Source organism: Neopelma chrysocephalum, unplaced genomic scaffold, assembly GCF_003984885.1.
Source record: "Neopelma chrysocephalum unplaced genomic scaffold, ASM398488v2 Primary Assembly neopelma1_97276, whole genome shotgun sequence".
Classification (NCBI taxonomy): domain Eukaryota; kingdom Metazoa; phylum Chordata; class Aves; order Passeriformes; family Pipridae; genus Neopelma; species Neopelma chrysocephalum.
Genome location: NW_020925917.1, coordinates 117,360 through 141,557, shown reverse-complemented (window position 1 = coordinate 141,557; position 24,198 = coordinate 117,360). Strand labels below are relative to the sequence as shown.

The 24,198-nt window shown below is 42.6% G+C and overlaps 1 protein-coding gene across 2 annotated transcripts in view; it reads right to left on the bottom strand.

Annotated features, from left to right (window-relative positions):
- Positions 1-22,573, bottom strand: part of SLC6A1 (solute carrier family 6 member 1) — a 60,143-nt gene extending 37,570 nt beyond the window's left edge. Inside the window, exons 1-2 of one of the 2 annotated variants that reach the window (XM_027671989.1) lie at positions 22,400-22,573; positions 14,994-15,066 (exon numbers count right to left, since the gene is read on the bottom strand). The gene's annotated coding sequence lies outside the window, so the exon portion shown is untranslated. The remainder of the gene's footprint in view (positions 1-14,993; positions 15,067-22,399) is intronic. The other variant, XM_027671988.1, reaches the window with a different exon arrangement.
- Positions 22,574-24,198: the final 1,625 nt, after the last annotated feature.

Genomic DNA, 24,198 nt, shown 5'->3' with positions numbered 1-24,198 from the left:
AGAACAAGCCTTTCTGAAGCTCAGCTCAGTTCCCAGTCTTCCCTGCTTCCACTTCACACTTCTGAAACACTCCACAGTAGGAGAGGATTAACTCCTTCTTGGGACAGCTGGGATTGCAATTCTCCACCCCTCCTTGCTGTTTGGGCATCCTGAAGTGATGGAAAAAAGTGAGCAAGAGCAATCCTGAGGGGCAGAGCACATATCCATAGAGACATTCTCTCTGTGTTTGGACAGGACAGCCCCTGGAGCTGCCAGAGATGACTATATGCTGTACTGAGAGCCTGTGTTTTGTGCTGTGGGAAATCCCTTCATTTCCAAATTTCCAGTGCCTGCATATGGTTATTTACCTATTGGTTCTGTTCAGAAGGTGCCACCTTGTCCCTGTTTCTTGCTGGAATTGGGAAGATCTCCAGACAAAGAGGAGCAGCATCCGAGCATGGTAGCAGATAGTTGTTGTGGTTTGAGACCCCCAAAAATCCAATTTCCAAGTCCAAGCCCCCCTCCCACAACTCACCCCAGTGTGAGAGGGGTTTTCCAGACACAACACAAGACTCAATATGGAGGGAAGGGAATTATATTACAATTATTACACAAATAAATATTATAATACATTATATACATAATCCTAACTCTCTCTCCTATGGTAAAGCAATATTTACATTGGATCAAATCTCTTTTCCCTCCAATAAAACTCCAGAAGGGAAGAAAGAAAGATCCTTTCCACGTTCAGGGCAGCAGTGTCTCTCTTCTTCAATGCAGCAGTCATAGCTGGAGTTGTAGCTGGATCTCTCTCTCTCTCCATTACAATAATGCAACAGAAACAACTACTTCTGTCCAGACATCTCAGACTGGCCGTGCTCTCCCAGGCTGGAAGGATCATGCCAGTCTCCTGTAAAGCCTGAGAACGTGCTTGTTTTTTGAGGCCATACCAAGCAGGAAAAATTTACAAGCAGCAGCGATGAGACAACAATAACAACAACAACAACAAAGAATTATTGAAAAGGAACAAAAGTAAATTATGAGTTCGTGTGCAATGACCATCCGAAGACAATGACATTTTATCAGGACTAGAGATATACAGGTGCAGAATTAGCAAATACAGACCCTCTACTATAGCACAGACTATCAGTTTTTAAATAATAAAGACAGATGATATTTGGCTTTTAATGAGAAGGCATAGGGTCAAGAACTGATTTGTAAGTGAAGTTCAGGATGCTACCTACATTGAGATTTTGGAAGCTTATCTCTTAGATAGTAGAGAATTGTACTCCAGCAATATTCCTTCACTCATCCAAATGGGAAATCTTAGATAAATGAAATAAGTCTGAAACGAGGATAAATAATCTGTCCTATGACAAGGCTCAGTAAAGTAGCTAGACAGACAGAACAATGATAAATGGGATATAAGAGAAGAGGGAGTTACTGTATTTAGTGTTTGAAATGTCATTTGGACAGTGCTCACTGCTAATGTGCCTTCTGGGGTTTGCAAAGTCCTGCTCCGTTGGCCTTCAGAAAGCCAGAGGTCAAATTTACGTATAAAAATCTGAATACTCGCTCATATTTGAACATTCCCTACTTACTGGGAAAAAGAACATTATTCTTGACTAAACTTTCTGAAAAATATCTGTTCTTTGCAGCACCATTCAGCAGCCCATCACATGCACTACACACTCCTGTGCTGCTTCCAGCATTCCTCGTCTCTGCCTCTTAACCCCATTTCACACACCTTTCTTTACAGAGCAGCACCCACTCTTATAGAACTAAAGGCAACTGGTTTATTTCATCGTTCATCTCTTACAGTTATCCCCTACTAAATATCACACAGGTATCTGACATCAAGATCTAAAGCATTGCTTGCTTCCTGATGCTCAACATAAGCTCATCTTTGGCTGCCATTTCTTCAGCTCAGTCAATGCCGCTGGTTCCAGGTGAGGAAGCAAACAACAAAGATTTTTGGAAGAAGGCCTTCACAGTCCCAAAGGTCTCAAGGCTATCACTGAGCATCCAAAACAACTTATAGATGAGTCTGAAGCAGTTTCAGTTGTTTGCACTGTAATACATGACTGCTCAGCTGAAGAGAGGAGATTGGAAAACCATATGGCACCAATTACTTACGTCCTCCCGTAACCAATACTTTGCCTTTTCAAGTACAATTTATCTGTACTCCTTGGCAGCTCCACTGGCTCCCTCTCTTCTCCTCAGGAATACTACCACATGCAGACACTATTTACATGCCAGGCAAATTATCTCTGCAACCATATTTTCACAATAAGCCCAGCCTTGTGTCCCATCCAAAAGGTAAGTATCATGATTTGTGACTGTGAAAGATGCCTTGGCACTTTCTGAAAAGTAAATCCAGAGTCTTGGCAGAATTTCAGCTTTGGTGATTGCCTTTAGTCTACCTATAGTGCCTTTTTTCTAACAGACAGCTGATGGATTCTATCCCAGATGTGACTAGGAGCATATCCCAGCTTCCAGGAAGCTGTTAAATCAAAGAACAAACTTAATAACGAGCAAATAAGCCTTATTTCTCATGGATCTGCTCTACAGGTATTTTTATGCTCTTTTTCTCAGCTCCCAGAATCCCATCACAATAGTTGGACTCAATAGAAATCACAGGATTAAATCTCTGAGGACAATTTCTCTTTGAAATGCTGGTCAGAAACCCAGGGAGAATACAAATGACACTTAAACCTCATTTTCCTCAGCCTACAGCAGCAACCTGGTAGTGTTTAGTTACTTCCCATTTAAGTTTCCAATCCTTAGCTGAAAAGAAAGTCCCACAGGCACATGGGTAACAGTGCCAAATGCTGGCTTCTGACAAACAAATCTAAAGGGAGGAAAGCACAAGTCCTATGTTTTTGGAATAACGAATTTGGACTAATTTTCCTTTCCATTGTTTTTAGAAAGTGCATTTTCATATTTAGGAGCAAAAGTAAAACCAAAAAGAGCTGATTTGCAAAATCCAGTTGCTAAACAGCTTCTTTTAGGAAGAAAATAACCCCACCACACATGAAAACTGCTACAGAAAGCCCCACAAATGCCTGACATCTTTTTATCCTTGGGTTATGTCGTAGGGTCAATTTACTTCGAATAATTTGCAAATTAGCTCGTGAAAAGCGCATTAAAAGCCAAAGCCAGCAGTGCCATGAGGTGCCATGTTTATTGCATGTTAATGGAATATCCTTGCTCCGTTTATCAATTCCCATAAAAAGCCCCAAACAGGTGAATTTTGCAGCCCAGCTCTGCAAGCTCCCCCAGGATGTGAAAGGGAAGAGGTGTTCTGTGTTCTGAACAGCTCATCACTTGTCACCACCCCCAGGCTGAACACTTGTCACGGTGCCACAGACTGACAGGTACTCAGCAATCTCTTGAGGAGAGTGCTGGATGCTCAATAGCCCTCCTGAACTAATTTTTCTTACTTTTTGAAAACAATTTTCTAGGCCATCTAGCTGGGAATGTCACCTTCCAAATGGGAAGCAAATAACTGCTGCATTCTCAAGCTCTGTAGTCGAGCATCACTCTTATTAACTGTAGACAACAGTGATGGCACAGGCAAAGTATATTTTTTCAGAACTTAACACTTGATGAGAACTATGTATTTTCCCTCTTTGACAGTAGTTCTGTGCTTTTTTTCCATCTGCAATAAAATGCATAAGACTTACTTTAAACTGGTAAGATATAAACACACACTTGAAATTAAGGTGACACCCAGGAGGTTTAACAAAGCTCAATAGCAGGAGGAAAGTACTCATGAAGAGGTACAGCTCCAAGAGAGACCTGCAAGGGTTAGGAAATGGTTCCATTTATTTGGGAGGGCTGAATGTCCCTTTTTTTCCCCTCACTACAAATGATACAATTAAAAAACAAAACAAAATAAAAAAAGGCTGAGATAGTACTGACTGGTTCAAGGCTTCACAGAAATCAAGTGAGAGAACCCAAGGAAGCACTGAACTTTTCTGTTTTCTGCAACTAAGGACACTGACAGAAATATTCAAAAGATGATCTTACCTCAATGATTTTTAAAGTAATACAAAACAAGAGATTATATTCGGGGCCAACATTTCTGGAAAAAATGCCGAGCCTAATGCAAGACCACTGCCCAGCAGCACACCCTCACTGCAGAGCTCCCAGATAACAGCTACAGGACTAGGGAATACAGCAGAAAAATCCTTTCCACTCCCTCCTTCTTGTCCCTGGCACTTGGATGGCAGGAGAAGGGAGGGGAGAAGTAGAGCAGGTAGAATATCTCCTTACCTGCACAGAGAATCCAATCCCAAGGCAGCTCTTTGTTCATAAGAGGTTGTTATAAAACTTTGTGACCAAACCACCACTCGTGAGCAGGAGGTTTGCAGGACTCAGCACTGATGCTTTTTTAAATTACTTTTCTATTTGCCAATTAAGGGCGACTACACAGACAATTTTCCAGTGACTCGTTCACCTACCAGAGCAGAAACAAAGCTGTCCACATTTCCCCACGGCAGCATTTGGCTTCAGGAAGGTTCCCTAAGCCTTTTGTTTCTAGATTTCAAAATGGGAACACTGTGGTCCCAAAGAGCTGCAGTATTTTTAAAGGAGCTTCACTCCCACAAGTGTGTTCATCCATCCATCCATCTTGTGAGCCCTTCCCCTCACACCGAGAGCTTGAGTAAAGTTCCAAAAGATTGGAAGCAAAATTCTGTTCCTATAATACAAGGCCTCAAAAGTCTCAACTGAAGGAAGACAGTATCAGCCCCATAAATCTTCCAGGCTCAGAAACAGTAGGCTGAAGAAACAGAAGCTCTTTTTTTTTTTTTTTTCGGGAATACAGAATTAGCCTTGGAAGGGAAGCATTCAAAAGACTGTCCCAAAACAAATACTGACCTGTATAATATAATAGGGTTTGTTTGCTGAGGCATGAGCAGATACTCCTTCACTGATTTAAGTGAATAGGCTCAGTGCCAAAGCTATCAATGGAATTATATCTGCTTATGCTGCTGGGAAGTTCTGCTCTTTGCACAGCATTCAGTGAGGTGTAAAATGAGGACTTAATGTTACTTGCTTGGACTCATTTCAAAAGCAATTGCTGCACCTGTTCATACCAAGGCACACAGTAAGTTCTTTTATTTTTGCCAGAACTCAATAGCATAAAACCTGGATTGAAATAACAAAGCCATGTTTCGTATTACTACACATTTCTTTATTCTTTACTGATCACCTCCTTTCTAAAATGCATTCATTTTCCTAAAGGAAGAAAAATAAAAATCTGCTTCTGCCTATAAGACAATGAGCAATTCCTTGCATCTGCTCTCCACAAGAACAGAAATTTTTCTGGTTTGCACAACACTGAATATGAGCAACACAGCTCCCCTGGAACCGTGTCTTCCAAGTATTAACCAGGAAATAGGGACTTTTAAAGAACAATTAACAAAGTTAATTCTATATCCCTCTGAGTACAATAAAATAACAAGTGGCAAAATAAGTCAGATTTTTTTTCCACAGAAAGATATCAGTTCTTATCTGCATAGCACAGATTGAGCAAAGAGTTCTCCCCTGTGATGTAGCTCTAAGCCAATCTAAAGCAGTCATAATGGACTTACTCCAAATATACTGCCAGACTGCAGGGATTGTGCAAACGGAGCCTTGGCTCTGCTAAGCTGTAAATATCCTCATTTTCCACTGGGAGCTCGTGTTACTTTGAAGGAAAAGGGTATTTGGCTAAATGGAGAGAATTTTAACAAACAAACAGCACACCATGTTACAAAGTTATTGCACTAAGGAGAGAAATCTTCATCTCCCTGTAGCTATAAAAAGTTGCATTCAAAGAACAACTCAGAAGAAGCAGAGAAAGGGAGCAACCTGATTTCGTAACATTTTTCTGTAAGTCAGTAAAATGTAGACAAATAGCAAAAATCAGCTCACACAGTGCACCTATGTGGGCCTGGTGACCTCCAGAGCTTCTCCCCAGTCTCAATATTCCATGACTGTGTACTCTGCACTTTGATGGTGTCCACCACACCCCTGAAGGTGGCACATTGCTTGGAGATCGTGGGGAAGAAGTATCAGACCCATGGACTGCAGTCCCTCTTGCTTAATTGTTCATATTAAGGCAGCAGCTGTGGATAAAGCTTTCCATCAAGGAAGGCAGAATAAATGCTCCTGCCTTTTCTAAAGTTTTTGGGGTGTTTTGTGTTTGTTGGTTTTTGTTCGTTTGCTTGTTTAAAATTTTTAATAGTTTCCAAATAGTGTCTCCTTCTTGTGTGAATGTTCACAGAAGTGCCTCCCAGCAGCAGAGGCTACATTCAGCTGTTTTTAGACATTCAACTAGTTTTAGACTTCCATCATTCCCATCTTCAAGCCACATGACCTTTCCCATGGCTACTTGGTGTTAAAGGGACACGCCAGCACAGGCACCAAACTCTCACAAAAACCTTATGGGTAACTACACTCAGGGCAAGGCTGGTACACTGTCTAAGAAGGCGAAATTTTGACTTGCTTGTCACCCTTCAGAAAGGCCAATGCTGCATTGGACATTTTTGTAGCCTTTTTTGGGTTTTTTCAGGTTTGTTTAGTTAAAAAAAAAAGAGCTTGTGCAAGGGCTATCAGTAAATCATCATCTACCTCAATGAAAGACAAGGATGAAACTGAGGAAAGTTGGTTTCTTTGAGGCTATGGAAGCATTTGTGTGGGAAATTAAATAGCCAGAAAAAAACATAGGAGCATTATATTTTTAAAATTCCAATTCATTCACAATATTTGGTAATGTCAAATATTTACATGTCATTAAGAAAATGTTGATAAAATCATCACTGGATTACATTAAATAGTGTGGCTGAATTTTTCAAAGGAGACAAAAATACATATGTGTGCATTTCATTGGCATTGAGGTGTCTGTCTTCCTTAGACTTCCAAGAAAAAAGAAAAAACATATGCTGAATGATTAATGCCTACTTTGGTTCTGAAATACTAGATTTAATTATGTTCTGGTCTAACGGCTGGTGCAGACTAGAAAAGGAAAGATGTAGATGGGAGCAGGAAAGGGATTAAATCTGCCAATCACATCCACAAATAGCACTACCATTTTTAAGATCCATTGGACCAAATCCTGAAGCCTTTTATTAGCAAAGAAATTCCCATTACCTTGTTCCACACAAGACAGCACTCCACACCTTGCATAATTCAGCTACTGAATACAAACTACTCTTTCTAACTCTTGAACTCTTCCAGAATTCGATTTTTTTTTATGCATAACATACTCCAGTGCACACAACAGCTCTTTTTTAGGGCTTATCACAGCCAGATGACAAGGTGTCAGCTTTGAGCTACCCCTGAAGATTCCCCCTCCCTGTAAAGATGCCAATCTGAGATTCCACAAGCGAGGGCACGTTTGTGTTCTATCACATGTCAGCTGCTATAAACAACAGCCTGAAGGGCGCTTTTCCCCCCACTCCTGTAAACAAAGGAAGTCTTTATTCCTGTAGTAGTAGATCTCGCAGGAAAACTGTGAATCTTGACTGCTACATGGCAGAGATAACTCCTGCTCCTGCTAAGCAGAGCTCCCTAGAAATAAACCATGAAGTTGGAGACATTTATTTGTAAGACAGTTGGGACATCCTCAAACACAACTCATTCAGTGCATTATGCATTTCAGAGTCCTCTGCCCATCCAGCCAGCAATGGAATTTCATCTCTGATTTTAAGGCATCTGTCATCATTATACAAACAAAATATAGAGCCTTGCTTTAAAGTGAATGGAGATTATTTTAGTTCTAGAACTGGAAATATCTTGTGGAAGCAACAGTGACAATACGTAACTGGGACCGAATTAATATTATAAGAAAAATGAATGGAAGCAGCATTCTTTTGTGATACACATCCCAGAGAGAACAATAACCAATTCAGCTTTCCTGATGACAATAAGGACCCTCCCACACAAAAAGTCACAGCAGCCCAGCTGTCACCCAGTCAATATTTTATGTTCCCCATAAGCATTTCTAAATGCACAGAACTGCATTGTCCACCACTGTAACTGTATTAAGGCCAGTGGGGCTCCAGCTTCCTGCAAAGATCCCTGGCCTTTCTCATCTCTCTCTCTTCCAGCTCTGCAGTTTCCACTATGAGAGCTTGCTGCTGGAAAAGCAACACTCTTTTCTAGTGGTTGTGTGCAAACCTTCCCTTTGAAGGCAGGAACATCATGGAGAAAAACTGCTGTACATCAAACAGTCTAGAGAGGGATACAGAATAAATCTTGTTACAAACACAGAACTATACAATTACTTCATACACAAACACAGCAAATGCCTTTAAAAAGATAATAAACAAAGCAGTGTGATCTTAACTAGCCCAGCCCAGTAGAAAAGACAAGTTACAGTGGCAAACCTAGAGACAGGCTCCCAACGTTCTTCACACAGAAACCATCTCAGCATAATCATTGATAATATAAGCACAGCAGAATGTATGCCAGCCATGGAAATCTTCTTACACCAGGCATTCTCTGTTGAAGTGCACGAATACAGTGCTGGAGAACAAAACTATCTGAAAACAGACATGTATTTTGCTTTCAGACACAAGACAGGCTGGCACACGTGCCAGATGCTCAGCATAGTAATCTCTTGTGACCCCATGTTGGTTCTTAAGCAACAATTCTAAGGGGTTTTGTTATTTGCCTGGTTTTTGGTGTTTGGTTGGGTTTTGTGTTTTGTTTTGGTTGGGGGGGGGCGTTGTTTGTTTTTGTTTGTTTGTTTTTTTAATGGCTACAGCATTCTGCAGAATTTTGGGGTTTTTTTGCTTACTTATACCCCTAATCCAGAAGCAAGCAAACAACAGCGACCAGACTGAGGTACTGCAAGTTGAGGTTGTTACCTGCTGCTATTCAAAGCTCTTCAGCTGCAAACTCTTTCTTCTCTCTGACCTAACTCCTCCAAGGGCCCGGGGCCAAACCCTGGGGAAAGCCAGATTAGTTAGAGCAGACCTGCTTGTTACCACCCAACCAAAAAGCAGCAGGCCAAGTGGAATAAAATGGTGCACGAAGGACAAAAAAATGCCCACCCCTATATGTTCCTTGGCCATTCTTTAATTCCAAAGGATCCAGGCAGGGTCTGCTGCTGCAGCACCAAGCTGCAACCATTTCAGCACTGCTGCTGCCACTGTTGCCAGAAGCCTCCTGTGTGCAGCAAAGGCAGGCAGGGAGCATGGAGTTGATAGCTTCCATCTGCTTTCCAAGGAGGACACCAGAGGATGGTGCTAGAGTCTCTTCATTGTGCTCATTCCTTTGTAGTGTTAATTATTTCCATGTCTTTCTATCCACAAGGGAAGTACAACTGACATATCTTTGTGCAGTTGCAGTTATTTTCCCTCTTCCTGTGCTTCTACAACAGGAGCATTTGCCAACAGCTTCGCTGACCTCAATCTGTACGTCTTTATCACTCCCTGGAAGAAAAAATGCCCATAAATCTGCTCACTTTTATTTTCCTTGCTTTACTATGTGTTTATCAGTGTTATCTGTCATTCATGGGATTTTTGGATTCGCTGCTTCCGCCCTCCATGCAGACAATCTTGACTGTAAACACATGAATGTCATTAATCCTCACATATTTTGTGGCCAAAAGTGAGCTGCAGTAGCTTTGGAGGGAGCCTGAATACAGTGCATTTCAAGGCAACATCTACGTCACCTTTAAAGAAGGCAGATTATTCCCCTGCCCCTCCATCTCCCCTCTAGCATCAGCACACCAATAAATGAAAATAATTCATCCCTAGCCACAATGCACATGGCTTTTAACTACCAGGTACAGAGACATTCACATGTTCACCTGCCCTACCTGAGGCACCTCTCAGCAATTTGCTTTTTAACCACTGGAAGTAAATAACATGAAGTGAATTGCACTGCCCTTGCAATGCAATTCTGTTGAGATTTTCTACAACTTCGAAAACAGTGGCAAAAGGAAAATATACAGGCCTCATGAAAGAAAAACAATCTCTTACAAGGTTCAGTCTGAAAATGTGTGCTCCTCAGAAATAAAACAGCTTTTGTGTTACTCAGAAGACAAGGCAGCAAGTTCTTACATGAAGAACAAGAGAAGAAACTAAATAGGATTGCCTTTCTAATAATGTCAGTGCTGGCACAGACATGATCTGCAAATAATAGTTTTTGGTTGTTTTTTTTTTAAACTAGACTGTAAAAAATTATCTTGGATATTTGTGAACATATTTATAGGTCCATGTAAGTATTTTCCAAATGCATATTTGTCCATTAGTAAACTACTTTGGCTAAGATATACACACTCCTTTACAACAAAGACATTCTTTGACAATTTTCATTTAAAACTTCCCCACCTCCAAGATATTACCTTCATAAACTATCCATTTATTTTTAAGCAATCTGCATAAAGACAGCAGTAGGATATCATGCTGAAGCTCAATTTTCAATATAAAAAGGTATAAAGCTGTAATAAATCCCACCAGCCACAGTTCAACTCCCTTTTGTGGGAGGAATCATACTGAGACAAATCAAAATGTTCCATGGCCTCTCTAAATTGCTTTCCAACAATGTCCTTGTCCTTTATTTATATCAAATCCAATTTCCATTGAGACTACCCCAGTAGTACATCATCAGTCAGTAAACCTGTCAAGTCCCTTGGAGCCCCTTGGCAACCGCTTTTGTCAATCCAACACCTCCTTGGAAACTCCTGTTGTGTAAAATCAAAATCACCTTTATGCTCAGTGGCGATTGATACATTTGGAGTGGCTAAGTGCAAATGTGGGAAAAACAATCTTCTTCCCAGTCCTCCCAGTGTTGCTGTGAAGCATCAATCTCCTTTTCCAGGCACCCATGAAGGTGAAATTCTACCTTCTACCACTGTGTCCCCATGCACTGTCAGGCAGAGCTGTCTCCTCTCAAAGGCAGCTTGAAAAGGGAGTTCTGAATGATAAACCACAAAGACCCCATTTGCTTGTATTTGAAATCCAGCAAAACCCTTCCTCTGCTCCTTAAGGGCCCGAGATGCCGGGGCCAAATTCGCAACATGGAAAAACTGCTGTTGATCTGTCCAAGTCACTGACCTTTCCCAGGTACACACTTGTCTCACTTTCCTGCTGTTTTCTTCAGAAATATTTATTCTTGTTCTTTTCTCCACAGCACACGCTGCTTGTTGGAACATTATTGTATTCAATCCAGCAACCATCTCATATGCCAGAGTTCTTGTGGGTTTGGGGAGGGGGCAGCAGCTGCATTTCTTCTCACCCCTGAACTCCCAAAATTTAGTCAGCTGCAGGCTGTTAGTTGTTACTTTATAATCACTCCATTCCTACAGCTTTCAGTGCAGCGAGCAAGGTAGATTTACAGAATGTGGTACACTAGACCTCAGCAATCAGCAGCAGTTTTCAGATCCAGTGGAGTTCCACCAAGAGAAGTCACCTTAGAGATGACATGAAAGGTGATACGTTTGGTAACCGAGATGGTTTTCCATAGAATGGCAGCACCAGATTCCCTGTCTTTCACATGTCTTTGTTATCTAGCCCCTCAAACTCTATTTTTTTTTCAGAAAAACCAGTTGAAAAGATGTCATACTATAAACACAGTCCCTGCCTTTACCAAAGTTAGCACCTTTTTGATGTTGAAAATTCCCTGGTGCGATGCAATCGGCTCACAGACATCAACACCAGAAAATACCACGGGCTGCTGTGTGTAGTTATAGACATTTCTATTTGTGCCCATACTTAAAAGCTGAGTATTCTTTAAAATGGTGGTATACCAGGGCAGTACCAGATAGTCCAAGGACAAACAAGTGACAATCTGTAACTATGCCAGTGTTACGTTTGTTCAGAAAGATGTTACCACCTTGTCAAGGTGATAAACCATTTCCAGCTGGGGGCACAGCACCAAAAGGCTACAAAAAAGGCTACAACTGACATTCCGTTCCAGTCTGGTCTCTTTTCTCCTCACTGCAGCACTTCCTAATCCAAGCAATCATCTCAAACACTGTCAAGTGACAGCAGGAGCAGAGCTGACAGTAGGAAAAGATGAGAACTGTAGAGTATGTGTCTGCATCTGTGCGTGTACAACCACAAATACATCGTGTGATGTGTGTGTATTTATGCACATACAGACACTTGCAAAGCTGACTGGCTGATCCCTGGACACCTGGAAGAAGGTCCTGGTCTTCCTGGGCACAAGAGCTGCACAGAAAGGGACCACAGGGCACGTGAGGCACTGCTCCAAACAGGTGCAGCCACAAGGCTTGGCCAAACTGGAGGATGATGGACACCACCAGAGTCGGGTTCCACTGAGGAAGGACTCTTCCTAACACTAAAGCAACGTCTGATGTCCAAGTTAACTAATTAGTTCACTCGCTAAATTCAACATATATTTTGTTTCTAACAAGAGCAAGGATTTCACCCACGAATTGTTACAGAAGCCCAGAAAACATTAAAGTGTTACCAAAAAAAATGAAAAAAGAATGGCTTTAATGAAACATATCAAAGTGCAGTGCCACTAGTCCCTTACTATGTTTAAGTGCTCTAAAATGTGGCTGTCTGTGCATTACAAAGCAGATGTCTTGTACATTACAAACCAAGATGTCTCAATAAAAAAAAAAACAACCAAAAGAACTCCAGAGAAGCTGATCCTATACAATCAAGTATTTTGAATTGGCAATAAAACCAGGTACTTTGCTTGGACATGGTTGGATCTAAACACAAAAATAGCAGTCAAGAATAAATTCAATGACTCTCTGAGCACCACATTTGAGATGACCCATACTGATGAACAAAGTCACAAAAACCTGTGAATAATGCCCAGAGGGCACAGTAGCCCAGCATTTCTAAATATGTCCTCTCAGACACATTTCTGACAAATAATACCTCAGATACATTTTGAGTTACCAATCTCTCCCTCAAGATAAGGATTAGAGCTGACACAGACAACCTTACTAACTCAAAGTTTTGATGCTTTTAAGGCAGATTCAGAAAACAGCCAGAGATTCAAACGGCATGAGATAGGTATGAAACAATATACATAATTTCCAGAAGCCTTTTGTAAGGTCAATAATTACACAGTCATTCTCTAACAAGTGGCCAATTGCCAGAAATCCTGCTGAAAGCAAGTGAGAGTTTCTGGCATCACCTTTCCCAGGGGGATAACATTACAAGGACAGTTTTAATTTGCATTACCTCATCTGCACAATCATCCCGAGCAACAGTGGGCCCAACTACCTTCCACCACATGGAGCTTTTCTGGTTTCTGCTGGTGAGGATCTGGGATATAGGCACAATAACTAGAGTATCTTTGCCATTCTAAGACCCAGAAACTTAGACTGCAGAATTACAGCAAAATTGTCCTGCTTCATTCATTTTTATGAAAGAATCCCAACCTCACCAAAAAAAACCTGGAAGCAAGTGTGGTCATGCTCACACAGAATTCCTCCAAATTAAAAAGTGCATGTTGTACCTTCCTCCAGATTGGTGAAATGGCCAACACTGCCCTCATCCTCCTGGCTGTCAGTGAGTGTGATATTTCTTAATCACAGTATTGTGCACAGCTATGCCACTAATTAGATTCTTCCTTGACGAGCTGGAACAAAAAGGAACTTTGCAGCAGCACACCAAAAAGAGCAGTGGGGCACTGTGACACTGTGCAGGTGCCCAGGTTACAGGCCACCATAAGAAACATTATACAGGTTTGTTCAGCTTCCTAAGGCCTTCTATTGCCACTTCTAACTCAGGGCAGGCACCCCTCGTGCCTCGGTTCCAATACTTCATTAACTCTGATTTAACACGGCACTGAGGACACTGTCAGCTCAACAAGGAAAGGCTGTGAACCTGACAGTACTCTCAAGGAGTTCTGACCCTTCTTCTCCCCCTCACACACAAAGGCCAACTTTTTTCAAATTGCCAAAATCTCTCTGGTCCAGCTGATAAGCTCCTCTCACTTGCTAAGGTGGATGGAACACACAGCACAAAGCACAAGATTTCTAAGGAATTCAAGCAATCTTGCAATCAATATGCAGCACAGATCTCTGCACTACAGCAGTTACATTATCTTGTGTGGCACATGCACTGTTCCCATGGCAACCAGCATCCTTCATCCAACTCCATTATTATGGCTGTTTGAGGCTTTCAGAATCTCTGGTGTCCAAGCCATTGCTCAGAGCTACTTTGTGCTAATAAGCCTCAAGAAAAGACACAAGAAGAAAAAGAAGAAAATACAGCAAACTCTGTTTTGATAATCTATAAGCAACATGGAAAGCAAGAAGTGGCAGGGGAAATACGATTCAATCAGCTGAGGGGAAGCAACTCTTATATAACCACCTTCATTAAGTGAGACAAACATAGTGCAAATTCACTCCAGCCTCTTAATTCCAGAAAAATTAGCAGTCTGCTTAGTAAGTTTGTTGATGAAGAACAGCTTTGTAATAAGGATGAGGAAACAAAATCTTACCGTACATCTATTGTAATATTAATGCCTCTAGAATTGATACCACAGAGATCTTTGTTTTTATAAAGGACTGAGTTTGTAAATATCAGCAGCAGAGTTCAAGAAAATAATTTCATTTTGACCTTTTTATGAAGTCTGATATTGAAGTTTTAAGGGGCTATGATCAAAATCTATAATCTTTACAGTATAATCTATGTTTGGTTTATATAAATTGTCCCTAGATACCTTAAGCAAGCTGTCTCTACCAATAACACCACTTTTTTCTTTTTTTTTTCTTTTTTTTTTCCTGGCATTTAAGCATTTCCACATCAAAGCATTATAGCAACCTCATTATGCTTTGCACAGCTTAATACAAAGTTTCTCTTAGTCACCAATGAGGGAATTTCAGGCAGAAAATAAATAACCTGATTTATTAAAGCGACCCTTGGCAAATCATCCCTAAGTTGCTGGCTAGGGGTTTTATCCCTGGGAAATACACATGGGTCAGTAGGAACAGAAATACTTTGAAGTTGGAGGGTTTGAAAGCTCTTAAAAAGAAATGTTAAAATAAATAAAGAAGGCACTACACTAGAAAACGTCCTTACAATTGACAAAGGAGACTGAGAGGCTGCTGAATCCAGCTGATCTTTGTTTCAATTCTTTAATTGTGCTCAGCACCTGTTGGGAAAGAACAGGAATTCTTTAAGTGTCTCGGACCCCATCTATCAGCTGTGTTGGCCACATCCAGTGTCAGGTCAGCTGGAGTCCTTGCTGTTGAAGGTAAGCAAGGTCAGTGATTAGTAGAGACCCACCAGGGAGATGAATGGAACCAGCTGGGCCCCTCTCACAACCCCCTATCCATGGTCAGAGCTGCCAGGCAGCTGCAAAGCCCAGTTTCCCGTGGTTTCTAGGACGGTGCAATAGCAGGTCTCACAAAGCACCCTGAAGTAGGAGCCCTTCTCCCTTCCACTGCTGGCACATTCCAGCCCCAAAGCAAACCCTGCATCCCAAACTGGAGTCCAGGAGGGCTCCTGGCAGACCCTGCTCTTTCGGGCTGGAGAGCTGACATTACACTTGAAGTACAATTTTTCAAGCATAAAGGTGTAAATATTTTAATATTAGGCTCTGCAGAAAATCAGATTAAAAAACCCCAAACCTTCTACAGTTGGTACAGGAACGTGTTAAGCATTGAGGAAAAGCAAGTGAGACATGACTTGTTTGCAGCTGCTGTCACGTGGTGCAGTTCACAACCTGAGAGCCTCCTGACCTGCTCGTGTCCTCACCCCACAGTTCCCGTGCCCAGCAGGTGTGACCCTCTGCTCTACCCACTGCAGGCCCAACATCACCCCCACCAGGCTGATGCTGCCTGTCCAGAACAGGGATGAAAGCCACGATTACTATCCCAGAGTGAAACTTCCATAACATTTCAGTGTCTTTACACTGGAGGCTGCTAGTCAGCTCTGGGACAGATTTTGAATTCTGCTCGTGTTTGACAGCCAGTGAAATCAATGGAATTAAGTTCAAGTCATTTGTACCACTTAAGCCCACAAAGAAGATTAACATATTTAATCATATAGGTTCCTGCTATTAAATAGTTTGCAAGAGGAAAAGGCATGGAATTTTCCATCTACGCCTTCCCTTTGGAAGCTGCATAACAAGCACGCACAACTCTATTTTTCTTGCTTGTGAGATGGGAAAACTCTGTTTTCACAGAGAGGAAATGGAGAGATGACCCAGGAGTGCTTAAACTGCTCTTCCTTTTCGTGTGCTTCAACTCAGGGATGGCTGTTTCCTTCCAGTTCAAGTGCAGCTTCTGCGTCATCCTCCTGTACGTGACCAGCAAGGGACGCTAAAATGGGACTGTGAGGTGAAGCAAAGCAGCACACACAGCTGAGGAAGATGACATTGTGTTACCCTGAAGCCCATCTGCTAATCTAGAGAGGATCTATCACACATGAGCAGTAAGATCCTTGAGGAATGATATTTTTTTTTCAGAAATGTTAAAGCCCTGTTCAAATAATCCCAGTTAATTTTAATTTCGGAAGGTTAGATAGTCCTCAGAATTTTCTCTAATTGCACATTCCTCAGAATAGACTCCTCTGGTTGCTCTGTAATCAAATCATAATTAAAGCATCTGTGTCATTTTATCTATCCCTTCCTGCTATTTGTAGCATTTACAGAAGGCAACAAAGATGCAGCATGCAAAAATTTCAGCACCAAGGCTCATAATCAGGGCAATAATAGGGATTTGTGCTAGTGTGACTGTCTGAGTGTGTCCTTAGGCTTTCATTAGCCTTTAAAAACAATTGAGGAAGAGAAGAATACTAAACAGTGCTCCCCTTGTTATGGCCACAACTGGAGGCCATGTTTTATTCCTGTGATACTTGTTTTTAAAACAGCTGCCTGGTTTCGTCTCGGCTTCTCTGAAAAAACAGTCATGTGGGGAAACACTTGTAGCCTGAAATTAAGGGAGTTGTTAAGTTGCAATATCGCCTTGAGAGAGGAAAGTATTTTCTCTTTGAGCACTGCGTGGGTTGTCAGACCAAGTCCCCACTACGTTCCAGCCAGGAAAAAGATCCCAAACAAAAGCAACCACCAATCAAACTGATTCCCTGAGCTCTATCACAGAACCCCCAAAGGAACTAATCCCGGGGTTCAGATGGGAATGGGGATGGTTTGCTCCCTCTACCTTCAAATGTGTTTTATTAGTCACGTTTCAGAAGAAAACTGTTTGCACAAACTCTGCAAACTTTTCCCCTCCAACACCCACTACTGTGAAGGGATGAAAACACTGAACAAGCTTCTCTGGGGAGAGACTTTGCATCCTGAGCTCAGTTTAATCTATTTTACTTCAGAAAAAGGGGGAGGTGGGAAATCATAATTCCTTGCACAAGGGGAGTTCAACATCAGACTGGGAGAATTTCCTTACAAATTTCTGGTTTGTGTTGAAAGGAATACATTGACTGGTAACTGAAAGCACCTATTTTTCAAAAGAAAATTTTGTGATGTGTTTATTCCCCACTGACATGACTTTTTCTTCCTTTGTTCTATACTAGATTTTACACTTGTTACACAATTTTACAACTGGTAGAAAGAGCACTGATTTTTCACTGTATGCTTTCCACTAAACATTAAAATAATTGTTATTTTACACAGAAAAGATTCAATTTTTCAATAAAGATTACGCTAAGATAGAGCTTCAGACTAAAATCATCACTAAGTTTGCTCTCAACATGTCACATTTTTAAAAATATAAAGATCAAACTGGAATAAAATCAAAGTTTTCCAGCTCAGTAAATCAGTGTATTCATGGTTTTAAAACAACTTCTATTCTTGGACAACGAACTCTTTCAGAAATTATTGTGATTTTGGAATAATTGATATATTCTGTGACTCTGTGACCTCAAATATGTTTAAATAGAAGCCTTATCATATCTAATAGATAATGTTAGCTACCACATCTGGATTGACTTTATTCCTTTTAGGGGTTTTGTTGCAGGTTTTTGTTGGGTTTTTTTGTGGCTTGTTTTTTTCCCGTGTTACTGTTTTGGGTTTTTCCCCTAAGCAGCCAACGGTGGCACATCGGAATTGCTACAGATAAGTCAAGCACAGGACTTGTGAGGCACCAAAGCGATTACTCAAAGCACTGCATCAATCACAGCTGAAGGCAGAGGATTTGTACCTGTTACACCTCGTGGGTTCCCTGCACCCACAGGGCCCTTTTGTACCAGAGCTGTCATTAACTGAACAAAACAGAACTGCTGTTGAAACAGTGGCATTTTCTTGCACATCAGAGTAGCGACACGGAGCTATCGGAATGTTAATGCAGCGGTTTGGGTCCTTTTCCTTGGGGAAAAGCCAAAGCATGACCTCCCAGGCTGATGTTGTTCCAGCTATGCCAGCATTTAGTCCGGGGTTTGCAGATTACATCAGCCCTGCTGAGGACGTGGGCAGCATCTTCTGTGCTCACAAGCTGCACGTTGGCCACATCTTGAACAATTAAAATTATTGAAAAATGCATTTGTGCAAAAAAAATAAAAAAAAAACAACACCAAACCAAACAATTAAACAAACCCGGAGGGTTTCTTGTAGAGAAACATTTTGTTGTTCATAGTACGCCGTGAGACTTTCCTTCTTCAAGTGCCTTCGTTTGAGAAAGGAGGGCAGAATATTCATACAGAAATACACTTTTGTTATTTTCCTTTCTAGTGTATAAGGGCCAAATCCTGCCTGTGTTCTGTGTTCGGGTTTTTTCCATCAGTAAAGAAGATCCAGATGAAGATGCATTTACTTATCACACTACCTTTCAATCTGATGGAACAAAGCACATTTCGAACATCCAACTGCCAGTGTTGCCCCTATAAGAGGTTCACAAAAGTGGCCTGCAAAAGTTTCAGATTTTATAGGTGTTATTTTCCCCTTAAAAATCTACATTAAAAAAAAAATTCCAATAATCCACTTGGTAGTTCGTTCTATTCTCTCACAGAGCTTAGGACAGAAGCAGAAGTTGGGGCTGAAACGCTGGCTGTCCTCACACTGCCAGTCCCAGGACATGCTTCTGGAAGCAGGGGAACAAAATGTCTCAGTTGCTGGAAGTTCTGAAGCCTTTCGATTGTGGTTTATTTAAGCCAGACACCATATAATTCACCCGTGATCTGAGCACAGTTTAGTCTTGCAGTAGATAACAAATATCTAACGATTGCATCTGCTATTGCTGTCCTTGCCTTGTCCATTGTTTTACTGAGCCTCTGCAACGACAGACCTTGGGTGTTAAGTGAGCTCTGTCACGACTTGGAACGTTCAGCGTCTTTCTCTATTTGGCCACGTTTCCGCTGTATTTGCCTGTTCAAAGGTCAGAACTGCAGCATCAACCTTCCTCTACAAGCATTCGGGAAGGCTCTGAGGTGCACTGCTTTCTGCACTTTATGTAACCAAATGTGTCACCGCATTTAGAGCACAACCATGCAAATGTCACAGATGACCATCTAACACGCAGTGGAAAGGCACAGATATATCCTCAAGTCCAAATTCATTTCTCATCTCCAATGTTCAAGGCAATCATGAGTTAGAAGAAATCACGGCAAGTAGAAAAATCCTAAGATAACTTGAAAAGAAATTGTCACCAAGGATTCTCTTCAGAGATAATATTTTTTTTCCAAATCACTTGTTTCGTAGTTGAGTCATCCCAGAAAGAACCTAAAGCTTGTGGAAATTTGTCACTGCATATAGGATGATGAGTGCAGAATTCTTACAGATCATCTAGAAATTTCCTTTTTGCAGCTGGAGCTTGGTTTGCACTTACACGGTGAATAGATTCGAATATACAAAAACATCTTCTCCCGCCACCTCCCTACTTGTTCCCACTCTCATGTTCAATTACTACTGTGTTATACTTAATAGTGCCATCAACGCTGCAGTGCTTTAGCAATAATAGAAGCACCACCTCGGCAATCAGTTTCTTCAGTAAACACATTAACCACTCGTCCATGCTAACAAATCATTGTTTACTTTTGAAATATGTTTTAGCAACCTACAATACCCATGAATCCAGTGAGATCGGTTTATGCAGCCTCTGAATGTTATGAGACAGACTCAGCTTTTAACTTTACCAAACAAAACTACATGTTCAACAAAGCACACGTGAAAATTGCTTCATTTCTCCCTTTTCCACAGGCATACGGAACAGTAAGATTTACACACCTGAAACACATACAGCCCTGTCTGGAATATTTCAAACTCACCGGGTATTAAGAAATTCCCAATGGCAAAACTATTTATCAAGAAAACAACCACCTAGAATTCAAGCAGACTCATGCTCATACGGACACACACAATAAAAGTAAACTGTAAAAACTAGCAGTCCATGCTGATCATCATCAAATGACAACACTTGTACCTTTAACCTCAGAAGAAACCAAAACCATCAATTCTATAAACTCTAAATATTTAAAACTCTCTTACATGGACTTCCCTACGATAGCAGTGCTGCTATTAAAACACTTCAAGCTTATCAATTGTTAAATTATGTTACCTAATTAGAAAAATAATTCTGAGCTGTCTTCAGTACCATTCAATACCATTCTTAACATGGCATCAACGTGGCAATTTCTGACGGATTTCATCCATTTACCATTAGAGACGACATTTATTTTGGCAACTGAAACAGCTTATGTTTCCTCTGTGCCCCCTGCCCTGCCTAAAGTAGATACATGACACATTAAGTGAGTTGATTCTCAACGGTGTTGAAGTGTCTTTGAAATTCAAGTCACTTTCGCACCTGCACAGGAATTTAATAAGTCCAAGCTTTAAATCACTGCTCTCCATATCCAGAACTCCACATTTAAAACATAAACTGCCAAGTTCCTCAGGTTTTGAAAAGACCAGGAGCAGCCACTGTCCCTTTAATGTTCCACCTCGTCTCCAAAAGGAATGTCTTTTTACTAGAGCTCAGTGTGATTCACTGGAATTTGCCAGGCAGGTCAGGAAATCCCCTGAAGCAGAGAAAGAATATTAAAGAGATGGGACATGTATATCAAATCTTATTACTGTTCTCTTATGAGAATCAATCAAGTGAAAGGATGTGATGATGTCATTATGACATCATTGACTTTGGGATTAGAAATTCATAGCTACTTAGCAACCAAAGCTGTCCAATACAGAAGTAAGAGATCCAGTGGAAGATGTTATCATCTGACCCACTTACTGCAAAATAAATATTTGTCAGTTCTTGCTCAAGACTTTATAAGAGACACAATAACTTAAGAACATCTATGTTTCAAGAGCAGAATATTAGAAATAAAACCTCTCTGAACCTTTTCTATTAATATCCATTTTTTTACCTCATAACAGCTAATGCAGGTTTCATCACAGTCATCTTCTTTCTCACTTTCTCACAGATCTAAGCCCTAAAAATGCATAAAGAAAAACCTTGTGCTAAACAGACTTTATTATTTTAAGAACTACAAGCTCAATCAGAAACTCAAACCTCGTATAGTCAAGGGAGACTAACATAATTGGCATAAAAATGCAAGCTTAGAAAGCATGCTTATTTCATTAAAGTAAGCTGGAAATATCCAGTTGATGAGCTCCGGTATCTGTCAGAAATTCCAGCCAAAACAAAAAAGAAAGAGCTTTGTGCATGAAAAAAGAATTGGTCACGCTACTTCTGTGGCTATTTCTGGGACCTGAAAGGGTTTGATGCCCGGAATCTATGCCTGACCTGATTTTCTTTAAAGTTCATTCGTCTCTGTTGAAAATACAGTTTAAACGAGTCCTAAAGCAACCGAGTAAAGCCCGCAGACGAACCGAAATTATAACTAAAGGCTTTAAATCCATTCCCAACAAGCCAGAAACAGAGCATTGGGCTGACACTTCGTGTTTCCACATCCGCACCCTGCCAGGGACGAACCGAGATCACGGGGACGCATTTAATATCAAACGAAAGAAAATAAAACACTCCACCTTCTGAAAATAACTTTTATTCATAAGGTGAGGCCGTTCCAGGTTTGAATGGAGCGGGGGCCCCGCGCTCCCGGGAGCGCCCGCAGACCCCGCAGACCCCCGCCGGTCCCGCTCCACCGCACCGACAGCGCTGCGTGAAGGCGCACACGGACCGGGGAAGGCTCCGCAGACCCCAAATAGAGCTGCCCGTGCCCGCGGGCGCCGTGTCACCACCGACCCGGCGCTCCTGCACCGCCACCAGCGCGGCGGCAACAGGCGGCCGCTTCCCGGGCCATTCCCGGGATTCACCCCCGCCGCCCCCGGCCCCTCCGCGCTCCGCTCGGCTCCCCGCAGGGGCTCCGCCGCCCTCCGAGCGGATACCGCCTCAGCCTCCATCCCCCGGGGCGGCTGCGTCCCCCGCCAGCATCCCGGCAGCATCTCAGCATCCCGGCATCCCGGTGGGAAGGGCGCGGGGCACCGCGATGTCCCCCCGCGGGGCAGGGGAGCGCCGCCCGCCCCCCTCGGGGCCGCGGGGAAGGGCTGAAGTTCGCGTTCGAAGGCGCACACCTACCTGCCGCCGTGGCGGAGGAGAAGGAAGAGGAGCTGGAGGTGCCGCTGTCGCCGCCGCCCGTCCCGAGCCGCCGGTGCTGCCCTCCCCGAGCGATATTAATGTTCATTTAAAGCTCGGCGCCCGCCGCTCCGCCGCGCCCTCCCCGCACGGCAGCGCCCGAGCGGGCTGGGGGCCGGGCCCGCACCGCCCCTGCCCGCCTCCTGCCCGCCCCTCGGGAGCCGCGGGTCCCCCCGGGGCCGGCTGAGCCCCCTGGGGCCGGCTGAGCCCCCTCGGGGCCGGAGCAGGCTGAGACCCCTCGTCTCAGCGTGAAACGACGCCTCCTGACCCGATTCGCCCCTTCCCCCCGCGGAGACTCGAGGGTCGTGCCGGGCAGATCCCATCCAGGGGTTGGTTCCCCTCAGCTGGTTTCGCGTCAGCCCGACTGAGCCAAAGTTGAACGAAGTAATTGAGAGCAGCAAGTCTGGTGAGCCACTGGAACCCGACAGCCCTCTGAGCGAGCCTGGGTCATGTGTGTTACCAAGTGGAAAGTTGTTTCAAACAGGGGTGCTTAGAACTGTGTTTTGAAAGTGCCAAAGCTCAGGTGCGTTCCCAAGCTCCCCCAAAAATTTCTGAAGTGTAGGGAAAGAAGTGGTCAGAATCTCTCTGTTATTGGGATCCTGCTCAGTTTGGTGTCCCCTCAGTGTAAGATCTGCATCCCTGGGCACCCCTCTCCTGACAGTTTGCTCCAGGCTGGGCCAAGAGCAGGTGGGTTCAGGGCAGTGGGACATGCCAGAGAAGCACTGCCATGTCCCAGGGGAGGCAGAGCAGGTGCTCTCCGCTGTCACTCCCTGCTCACCAGGACAGCCACAACCCAGATCCCCAGTGAAAGTCAACAGCTGGAAGAAGAAACTCTGGCTCCTTTGACTTCCCAGGTGACTCCCTGAAGTGGGTGACTGGCAGTGACAGTGGCCAGAGTATTGAACCCAGAGAGCACCTTCTAGAGAAAGTCTCAGGGTGAGCTGGCTTCTCTTGCAGGAGGAATAAAGTAACCATCGATGCAGTTGCATCAACAATCAATCCCCTGTCCTGCCCTGTATGGCTCACTGCATTAAAACCATTCACGATCTCTACTAAGATCTTTGTCTCAGGACACACCAAATCAGTAACAAAACCAGCAACATGCATTGCACTCTCATCCACCCGTTGAGTCAGGAAGACCTGACCTCCTCCTTTTCCTTCCTGGAGGAGGTTTTTGATTATCACTCACCCCAGCAATGGATTACAAACCCACCCCAAATATTTGTCTATTTTAGTTATGTCTACATTGCTCAACGTGAATTTAAGGATGATGTGTGAACTAATGTTTAATACATGATAATCATACAACAATGGAAACACGAACACTTACGTTTATTACTAGGACATATGGATTGAGAGGACACATCTCCTAAAATGGGCTAATTACCATTTTGAAGCACAGCTAATTGTGCAGAGGTTGCCAGATTGCTCAACATCTTCAATGACTTGCTTTTAAGTTTTAACGGAGGAAATATGTTAGCAGAGTTTAACACTGTTGCCCATTAATTACAAGGACTATTTATGCTGAGAATAATAATTGGATTGTCCTGTAATCTACCATAATAATCAGGAATTTTCTTTGCCCATGTGGCTTGAAAAGGTAATGGCTAACGATATTCTAGCTGATTTATAGAGGGGCAATGAATAACTACTGCTCTGGCATCCCTATCATTACTTCAGGGTTACAGATTTTGCTACTGATTAGCACTTGATTATCCCTTGTACTCATCACAGTCCTATTG